Here is a 10,733-nt window from a genome sequence, read left to right on the forward strand (position 1 = left end):
GACCCAAAAGTTAACAGCAATTTTTTAAAAAGTACATCAGAAGCAGAAAAGTGGAGCTACTGGACAATCGAAGTGGTAAAGGAGCGCTCAAGGAAGACAATGTCGTTGCAGAGAAACTAAATGAATTATTTGCTTCAGTATTCACTGCAGAGGATGGGAGGGAGATTCCTACACCTGAACCATTCTTTTTAGGTGGTAAATCTGAGGAACTGTCCCAGACTGAGGTATCCCTAGAGGAGATTTTGAAATAAATCAATAACAAATCTGGATGACTGGGAAACAAAATGGCAGATGAAATTCAATGTTGATAACATTGGAAAACATAATTCCAACTATATTTACAAAATGATGGATGGGGCCTAAATAAGCTGTTACCACTCAAGGAAGAGATCTTGGAGTCTTTGTGGATAGTTCTCTGAAAACATCTCCTCAATGTGCAGCAGCATTAAAAAAACCTAACAGAATATTAGGAACCATTAGAAAAGGGCTAGATAATAATACAGAAAATATAATAATGACACTATATAAATCCATGGTACGTCCACACCTCCAGTACTGTGTGCAGTTCTGGTTACCCCATCTCAAAAAAAGATATATTAGAATTGGAGAAGGTACAGAGAGGGGCAATAAAAATGATTAGGGGTATGGAACAATTTCTGTATGAGGAGAGATTAAAAACACTGTGACTTTTCATCTTGGGAAAGAGATGACTATAAAATCTTGGTGTGGAGAAAGTGAATAGAGAAGTATTATTTACCCCTTCAAATAACACAAGAACCAGGGGGTCACCCAATTAAATTAATAGTCAGCAAGTTTAAAACAAAGAAAAGGAAGTATTTCTTCACACAACACGCAGTCAATCTGTGGAACTTCTTGCCAGGGGATGTTGTGGAAGCCAGAATTATAACAGGGTTCAAAAAAGAACTAGATAAGTTCATGGAAAATAGATCCATCAATGGCTATTAGCCAAGATGGTCAGAGATACAACCCCATGCTCTGAGTATGTCTAGCCTTTCTTTGCCAGAAGCTGGGAGTGGACAAGTGGGGATGGATCACTCGGTGATTTCCTATTCTATTCATTTTCTCTGAAGCACCTGGCATTGGCCACTGTCAGAAGACTGGATACTGGGCTTGATGGGCTATTGGTCCTGACCCAGTATGGCCATTCTTATCTTCTTAGGTCCTTACTATGGGGTTGGTGGGTAATTTTCTCTCAGTTTGTTTTTGCTGCCAGTGAAGATTGCGCTACTTTTCTTGTAATTTTTTTTTAATCCTTGAGGTTGCCAGTTACTTCATATCAAAACTACGAAAGAGGAAAAAGGCAAAGTGAACACCAGAAAAGAAGAACCCTCTTCATATGTAAAGTGAATGTTTTCAAGGCATAAGATGCTCTCAAGACAAATCACGTGGCCAGGTTTTCGATCAGGCCAGGAGAGTTTATTGACCTGTTAATCAGGCAATGTGTTATGATGTACCATAGATCTCAGCTGCAACTAAAGGAACAAAGTATCAAGGAGCCAAAAGTATGTTTTTCATTGGGGAAATAGAAGCTGCAGCATTTGTATGTGGGAATAGAGTTACAGAGCTTAAGTCCAGAAAAGAAAACCACATTGTCTCATCTGCCCTCCTGTATATGGCAGATAGTGTTCCATGTTTTCAGTTTTTACTGATTTTCGCTGATAAATTACCATTTTTTTCATTTAAGGAGTTCAGATTTTAATGATTTACACCCGTTTATCAAACCACTCAGTATTTTTTCGAGTACTTATTTTTGTTAAGCACTAACCCTTTACGTGATTGTTGTGTCCTACAGCTCTGGGATTGAAGCAGTTCCACAGCGTCAAACACAGAACACACACACACGGTGGAGGTCGGAAAATCAAACAACGTTAATATCACACAATGATTGGATCTCGAGGAGATGCTGTCTGCCTATTTATTTGCTTCCGTTTAATGTGGCGCTGATTTGAAACAATCAATCCTCCACAGATAAAGCTATGTAATGCCCCCTATCCACCCAGTTACCTACTTTGTGCCAATCTCTTTACAAGTTTGGATGGACAGGCCTGGGTTCTTCTGGTTCCTCACACAGCCAGTCCTGCCCTTTCTGTGGCTGGCTCCAGTCTACCCCCAAAATGGCTTCTCCTCCCTCTAGGGCTTCCAGGGAAGGGCATCTCATTCCCTGTTGGTCAGACTTGCTCTTTTTCACAGGCTTTCCCTTGTCAATCATTTCACTCTGCCCCTCCTCTGAGCAGGCACACTTGCAATCCTTCCCCAGACTAAGAGGGGCCCCTGTTGTTTTACATAGTGCCTCTCTTAGAATCATAGAATATTAGGGTTAGAAGAGACCTCAGGAGGTCATCTAGTCCAATTCCCTGCTCAAGGGAGGACCAACACCAACTAAATCATCCCAGCCAAGGCTTTGTCAAACCGGACTTTAAAAACCTCTAAGGATGGAGATTCCGCCACCTCCCTATGTAACCCATTCCCGTGGTTCACCACCCTCCTAGTTACATAGTGTTTCCTAATATCAAACCTAGACCTCCCCCACTGCAACTTGAGACTATTGCTCCTTGTTCTGTCATCTGCCACCACTGAGAACAGTCGAGCTCCATCCTCTTTGGAACCCCCCTTCATGTAGTTGAAGGCTGCTATCAAATCCCCCCTCACTCTTCTCTTCTTCAGACTAAATAACCCCAGTTCCTTCAGCCTCTCCTCATAAGTCACGTGTCCCAGCCCCATAATCATTTTTGTTGCCTTCTGCTGGACTCTCTCCAATTTGTCCACATCCCTAGTGTAGTGGGGGGACCAAAACTGGACACAATACTCCAGGTGTGGCCTCACCAGTCTGAATAGAGGGGAATAATCACTTCCCTCGATCTGCTGGCAATGCTCGTACTAATACAGCCCAATATGCCGTTGGCCTTCTTGGCAACAAGGGCACACTTCTGACTCATATCCACCTTCTTGTCCACTCTAACCCCAGGTCCTTTTCTGCAGAATAAATATTGCAAAAGAAATCCTTCAATCACATTGTTGTTACCATTTATGGCATTATCCTGGGGCACTCAGTTGCTTCTGGACATAGATAGCACAAGTGGTGAACTCCTATTGGGCAGCTATGTAATATTGCGATAGTGAGCAGCCAATGATCGGGTATAAAGCTGGTTGGAGAGGGTATGTCCTGTCTGCAGCAGCAGCTGGATAGGAAGGTGCATTGAGAGCTCCCAAGTGTCAGAAGCTGAAGCCAGAAGCCAAGGTAGAAATTGTTATTTGTTATTATGCTTTGTCTGGAAAGCTGATGAAAGCACCTAGAGAAGAATGACAGAGTGTTTGTGGGTTTAGTATGCATGGTTCACACGAGCTCACCACATCCCCAGAGATGATTTTGTAGGGAGGAGATGTTAGTGCTACCACCAGGCATGAGAGTGCACCTCCTGTATTTAGGGAAGGTGGTTTCTGAGAGCACAACTTCTGACAGGGGGAGACCACACCACATACTATAGGAAGGGGAGAGAATATTTACTTTGTAGGAAGAGATGGCAGATACTACAGGAATGAAGAACAACTCTCTTTCCCTGCTTTGTGGCTGCTTCTGACTTACACACACACACACAGCTCCTCACAAATCAATCCCCAGCCCTTGTGTTTGCATCCAGTCTAGTCTTTGGGTGGTGGCTTCCATTTTTCCAGTGGTCATTAAACAAATGGGTATTTAACTGCTATGTTATTTAGCCTGAGTGAAAGCTGGGTGCCATGCCCATAGCTTCAATGAGGTGTGTGACTGCCTGTAGGTCAAAGACACACTTGGTGGGAGCCACCCAACCTCCAGCATAACAGTATGTTATAGGCAAAAAATGCTCACAGTAAGGAAATGTCTGTTTGTGATCTTTAGTTCTTATGTTGAAGAAGAAGAAGAAGAGCAACCTGCTTGTGCTGGGCTTTGTGCACATCAACATTAAAACATTTTCAACGGCCAATTGTCTCAATAAGATGGGGGGGGGGGAGAGAGGGGGGATTTTTATGTGAATTCAGGTGACTTTTAGCTTTGCTTTACAATCCTTAAGTACTTAATCATCACGAAGAAGAACAAGGGAGGTATTAGTATTCCTCTTGTGCAGATGGGGAAACTAAGGCACAGAAGTTACCATGAAAAATTTCAGTTGAGTGCCTGAAGTTAGCCTCTTAAATCCATATTCTTGCAGCTTTGTAACAGTCTAATCTTCACAGGTTTCCTGAATTGGGGCCAGTAGGAGGAGGCAGAAGAGCACACACTACAGGAGGTGAGTACATACTGCATGAATGTAACTGAGACAAAATAGGAATTTGGCTCATAGGAAATTGTAATAATTTGACATTTGTTTATGTCCCAAATTGGAAAAATATCAAAAATTTTCACAAAAGAATTTGTTTAGTAAATGTTGAAACATTTTGTTTCAAGTCAGTTTGACACTGAACTGCATTTGCCTCATGAGACAGGTAGTTTGGGGTACCTCATGCTTTCATTCTTCCCTATGGGGCAGGTTCCCTGCCAAGAATACATCTCCCTGATGCTCCATGTGGCTCTGTCAGAAGGGAGACCACAGTGCGTCATGGGAATGTAGTCTGGGGAAGGGTCCAGGTAATAGTTGAGAATGGGGGCACAAAGCACCTGAACTATGACTCCCATGAACCATTAAGGCTCTCTAGGCGGAAGCGGTGTACTGTTGAACAGCCCGGAAATGAAACATTTTCTTTTGATTTCCCCCCAAAAATTCAGCAAAATTGAAAATTTCCCATTGAAAATTTAGAATTTTTAGAAATTGTCCAAAAATCATTTCAATAGAAAATGCCCAATCAGCTCTATTTACAATGGAGACCCTGGCCAGGCCCCATTCTCTGCCACGACCATCCACTTCTGGGCTCTTCGGCTCCCTTTCATCACACAACAGTGGAATTATGTCGGCTTTATAGAGCTATAACCTGGTGCTCATCAGAGTTCCTATCCATAGGGAACGTTTCTAATTTATGTCAGAATAAATCAGCATAAATCCTTCTATTGTGTATGTAAGATTGCGTTACACCGGTAGTGAATCTGCAGGGCCGGCTCCAGGCACCAGCTTGGCAAGCAGGTGCTTGAGGCGGCCACTCCGGAGAGGGGCGGCAGGTCCAGCTATTCCCCCTCACGCCCGCTCGGACCTTCCGCCGAATTGCCGCTGCAGATCACGATCACGGCTTTTTTTTTTTGGCTGCTTGACAAAATTCTGTTTTTTGGCGGCCAAAACCCTGGAGCCGGCCCTGTGAATCTGGCCCAGTAAATGCAAACACGTTACACCAAAGCACCACGTGCCCCTAGGCAGCCAATGGAACTATTTGTGTGAGTAAAGTTGCGCAGCTGCTTACATGTCAGCAGGACTGGCTCCAAACTATGGTAACCAACCCCACTGCAGGGTGTTTCTCTAAGTCCTGTGGCACACTAGTCCCTTCTAGATGTCTGGTATGGTGGCTGTGTACCACCAGCTCAGAGTCAAGGATTGTAGGTGCTCCATGCACTAGACTCTGCAGGCTCAAAATCCATTCTTCTTTCGCTCCCTGCTTTCATCATGACCCTGTCTCTCTTTCTCGATTCTCTCACATTCCTTCCCTTTCTCTCATCTTCTCTCTCTAGCTCTTCCCGCTTGCGCATAGCCCCTCTCTTCTTCTCCTGTGTTGTGTCCTCTCTCTTCAGTCCCCTTTCTCCCTGCTTCCCCATCCTTTCCCTGCCAAATCTTTCTCAAAATCCCAGAGGGGAAGAGAGAGCAGCAGGGGGTATCTGTTAAAGGTACACTCCTCCCTCCTCCCTAGAATGTGGGAAATCAGGGGTGGAGGGGTCAGGGGTGGGCAGTGTCTTTTTCTCTTCATCCAAAACCTCAGTCTGAAGGAGGAAAAGCCTTGTGGATATTGGGGTTTGCTCTGCCTCCCCCTCCCAGTCCCTGGTGGGAGGAGCCCTGAGACGGCCTCTCCACCTCTCGCTCATCAACATTTACTCAGAGTTCACAGGCATTTTCTGTCAATTTATATCCAGTGCTCAAAGTCTAGACGCAAACGCTGAACTTGATTTATGTGCTCGCTCACTCTCTCCCTCTCGTCTCCATGTGGAGAAACTTTTCTCAACCTGTGCACTGTGACCCCAAATTGGTTCACCAGAATGTACCAAAAGTGGTGTGGGAGGCCTGATGGCAGAAGGGTCCAGTCCTGCCCGGGGAGGTGGGGTTGCCCTGTGGGGTTGCAGAGCCTGTCCCATTCACCTCACTGTTTCAGGGCTTTATACAGGCCCTTCTTGTTCCTGTTCAGCTGAGCCTGCTTCCAGTTAGTGGCCCCTTCGCAGCCTAAATCTCTCCCCTGCTCATGCTTAACTGGTTGATTGGACCTCTCAGGGCAAGTGTGGGGAATACAGCCCTTCACAGGCTCCTGCAGCTATGGTCCCATGGGCGTGACTGGACTTGGCTTCCTGCTCTGGGGTTGCCGTGCTGCTGTCCTTTGACCCAGCCACCCCTCTGTCATGAGGGGCCAAATTTCAGGGAGTGGGGCTGAGCCCCATGTGCCAGGTCACAATGCCACACACAAAAATACGGGAGTGGGTGGACTGGGCCCAATCTGAGCAGTACGGCATCCCCAGAGGTCACAATGCACTGAATGGGGAGCCAAGCCCAGCCACTCCACAGAACAAGAGTGACAGGAGCTGCTGCTATGGTGCTCACCATGTACTTGCTTAGTACTTATTACATCCATGTATATATTGTATATCGTGGGTGAGAAATATTTAGTAAGCCAGATGTGTTTGCACTAAGGCTATTTACTGGGTTGTGACCTGTGAGTTTCTCTGCACTGGAAGAGACATTTGCTTCATACTCTAAGAACTTTACAGAGATGAGAGCTGGTCAAAAAGTATTTGGAAAGAAAATTTTTCTGTTAGAAAATGCTGATTCATAGAAAATGCTGATTCTGCAGGAATGTGTTGTTTTTGATGAAATTTGAAACAAAGCTTTTCAGTGAGCTGTAAAAATTCTGGTTCAGTCTTACTGGAATCATAGAAGTGTAGGACTGGAAGGGATCTCAATAGGTCATCTAGTCCAGTCCCCTGCACTCAAGTCAGGAGTAAGTGATAACTAGACCATTCCTGACCAGTGTTTGTCTAACTTGTTCTTAAAAACCTTGGGTGACGGTTGAATCCACAACTTCCCCAGGTAATTAACCATCCTGACAGTTAGGAAGCTTTTCCTAAAGTCCAACCTAAAACTCCCTTCCTGCAATTTAAGCCCATTGTTTCTTGTCTTCTCCTTAGCGGTTAATGAGAACAATTTTTCACTCTCCTCCTTGTAACAACCTTTTATGTCCTTGAAAACTGTTATCATGTCCCCCCTCTGTTTTCCCTTCTCCAGAAGAAACAAACCCAATTTTTTCTATCTTCCCTCATAGGTCACGTTTCTAGACCTGTGATAATTTTTGTTGCTCTTCTCTGGACTTTTTTGAATTTGTCTACATCTTTCCTGAAACGTGGCGCCCCCAATGCTCCAGCTGAGGCGCAGGTCTTTGCAACACTTTGGTTGCCACAATTTTGCAGCTGTTTGATCTCTAATTTGAAATGTATTATATATTAATTTTAATTATATTATAGAAAGGAGGTCAACTGCCACCCCAGCACCTGCTTGTGGCCAGGAGTGCCTCTGCAGTGCCTTGTTTTCCCCTTTTTCTGGGCTCCTTCAGCAAACTCCACACAGTCTCTCTTTCAACACAACCCTTTCGGGGACTCTGTCTTTTTATTAGCATTATTAACTTAACAAATTTCTCAAAACAAACACAAAAGAAATCCTCCCCCCAGGCTTAAGCTGGGCACAGCCCCTCTTCCCTGAGGTATTGTCCTTTCCTTGGGGACCACTGCATCCAGTAGGACAAGCCACCCTGTTATAATTATATGATACCAGCTACCAAACACAGTAGCAGTTACCACTTTTATTGCTTTTATTTTATATTATAATTTTAAAATATTCTACCCTAATTCAATAGAAAATAAAGTAATATAAAAATAATATATTAAACAGTCAAAATTGGAGAGAAAAAATTCAATTTTATCAAAACAAAACATTTCCATTGACCCAGACTGCAATTCTTCATAGGCTGTGGAGTTGCAGGTTGGGAGCAGGCAATAGACCCTGGAGTAAGCTGGTGGGGGAAAAGACCCTACTCTTATTCCCACTGGCTAAACGTTTGAGGAAGGAGTTTGCCCATTCCCTCTATACATTTGCCCATGCTCCCACTCATTTTGTTTGATGGTTTGTGTATTTATCTGTTGTTTCAAATGATGCTAATTTCCTGATTTTTCATCCCAGCACAGAGAGTCTCCACTGAGTAGGGGCTGCCTCCCAAGCTGTGACTCTCTGTTCTCTCTCCACAGCTTCTCAGTCACTGCTTCTGCTCCAAGAACCAATCGCAAAGATCCTGCCACACCCACCAAAATGAATGGGATCATCATTTATGAGCATGCAAACTTCCAAGGTAAATCCAAAGAATTCACTGGTGACATCGCTGACTTGAAGCCTGTAGGGTGGGACCACTGTGTCTCCTCTGTAAAGGTCACTGGCCAACCCTGGGTGGCATATGAGCATCCTAATTATTCAGGCAAGTTCCTGGTGTTTGAGGAAGGTGAATACAGATTTGTTGGTGAAGATATGAATGACAAGATCACTTCTCTCAAGCTGATTACTGAAAACCTGAAGAATCCCAAGATCACCCTGTATGAACATGCCAACTATGAAGGGGAGATCAAGGTGGTAACAGAAGCAACCAGTCTGAGCAAGGGATCTTTCAATGACCGAGTATCTTCCCATAAGGTGCAGAGCGGTGCCTGGCTATTGTGTGAACATGAGGATGGAAGCGGCTTGAATTATGTTGCCCGGAAAGATGAACAGCTTCTAAACTATGAATCGATCGATTTAAATGACAAACTTTCATTTCTGCGTCCCCTGAGAGCTGGCTGGTGCTAGTTCCAATGGGCTGCAGAGCCTGCCATCCTGGGGTGCCATTGATCGGCTGAGCCCCTACAGGTAGGTGCAGAGTTAGAGCTCTGCACATGCTTTCACTTCATTGCTCCACACACCACAGAATCAGTGAATTTGGGAAAGCGCTGCTCATCCTGTGCTGTGCTTCATAGCCTGGTATCCTGCTGTTTGTCCCCCAAAGCTGTGCCAGAACGTCCTCCCGGACCTCACCCTCCCAGTCTCCTTCACGCTCTCTCTGATCGGCAGCTTCCTCTGGAGTGTTCCCTCCCCTCCCAGACCCTTCACACAGCTCTAACTAGGAGGCTTATTCAGGGATCTGCTGGCCTCTCTCTGCCATTGATTTTCCTTTCAATCCCTTCTCCTGGGATAAGACAACCTCTGGAGTTCCCTGAGCTCTACATTTCTATGATTCTATGATCATAGAGGGGGCCCCAGAGGTGTTTGAGCCAACCCTGGGACTATCCTGCCCCATTATCTCCATGACACCCAGAGACAGATTGAAAGGAATGTCCACATGGATGAAACAGAAGGAGTCAACCAAACAGATCGTCAGCAAACCTCGATCACCACAATCTAAGACAGTGTGAGATCTTCAATTTCTACAGCTTCATGTGGGGTGGGAAAGGGGATGGGGAGGGGATCATGTTCTTTGGGGAGATAGGAACTTCCAGCACCAGCAGGGGATAAATGAGCCACCCACCAACAGGGAAAAAATCATGGTGTGCCACTGGCCAAGAGATCTCCTCACACAGTGCTTGTGATCTGCGCCCTAACGTGCCATGTCAAGGTTGATCAAGTTGATCACTATCTAGGATGGGAGAAGAAGAACTGAGCATGAGGTGCCTCAGAGCATATTGCGCATAGCATCAACCCAGGGCATCGATCCAGGAGTAAGCTCCAGCATGGAGGTGGCTCCACAAAGCCGCTGTGTTTCCTACCTCTTCCATTCCAACATGCTCATGTCGGCTTCCAAGAAAGGATTGAAGGGTTTCCAGTCCGCTAGCTTCTCTGAGTGATTTATTGTTAACCTGCTCCAATAAAATGCTTTGCAGTGAAACTTGGGCTAATGGTCTCCTGTTCCGATAGACAGTAAAGGTTCAGGCCCCAGGAGAGCTCCTTCCGGCGTAGTAACTGCCTTGATCCAGACTGGACTTAGCTTTTCAGAGCAGAAGGAACTCAGCACCAACACATTTCCTCTGGGGATGGCACAGCTGGAGGGGAGCTGTGACTCTGCTTCACAATGCCCCCTCTTCCTGATCCCCCAGAAATCTTTGTGTGGGTGGCTCACAAGGGTCAGTCCCATGGGTGGAGCTGGGTCAGGTGAAGAGCAGGAACAGGATGGCCTCATATCCCCCATGTCTTATGGGGCATCCCATTGCAATAGAATGTGCAGCAGAGTCAGCAGAGTGGCGTATGGAAAGTTCATCTAACTGAACTCTAATGTGTAGATGGATGTTATCAAGAAGGAACCCTTGTAATAGATTCATAGAGTTTAAGAATGGAAGAGGCCATTATGTTCCTCTGGTCTGACCTTCTGTGTGACAGAGGTCACAGGATTTCTCCCAGCAATTCCTATAACACGTGGTTGAATTCGATCAGTGTTTCTCAAGCTTTGCAGGTGGGAGACAACTTCTTCAATGTCAAAATTCTTGGCAACCTCTCACATTTACGAAAGGAATAGTAAACATTATTTACTATTATTAGTCAATGATAACA

General features: G+C 45.2%; 1 long non-coding RNA gene across 1 annotated transcript; it reads left to right on the top strand.

Moving 5' to 3' along the window:
* Positions 1–3,166: 3,166 nt before the first annotated feature.
* Positions 3,167–10,074, top strand: LOC128844541 (uncharacterized). Its single transcript, XR_008446491.1, has 3 exons — positions 3,167–3,259; positions 4,231–4,283; positions 8,414–10,074. It is a non-coding gene; the product is annotated as an uncharacterized LOC128844541 (long non-coding RNA).
* The last annotated feature ends 659 nt before the right edge of the window (positions 10,075–10,733 follow it).

The sequence above is a fragment of the Malaclemys terrapin genome, chromosome 1, assembly GCF_027887155.1.
Source record: "Malaclemys terrapin pileata isolate rMalTer1 chromosome 1, rMalTer1.hap1, whole genome shotgun sequence".
NCBI lineage: Eukaryota > Metazoa > Chordata > Testudines > Emydidae > Malaclemys > Malaclemys terrapin.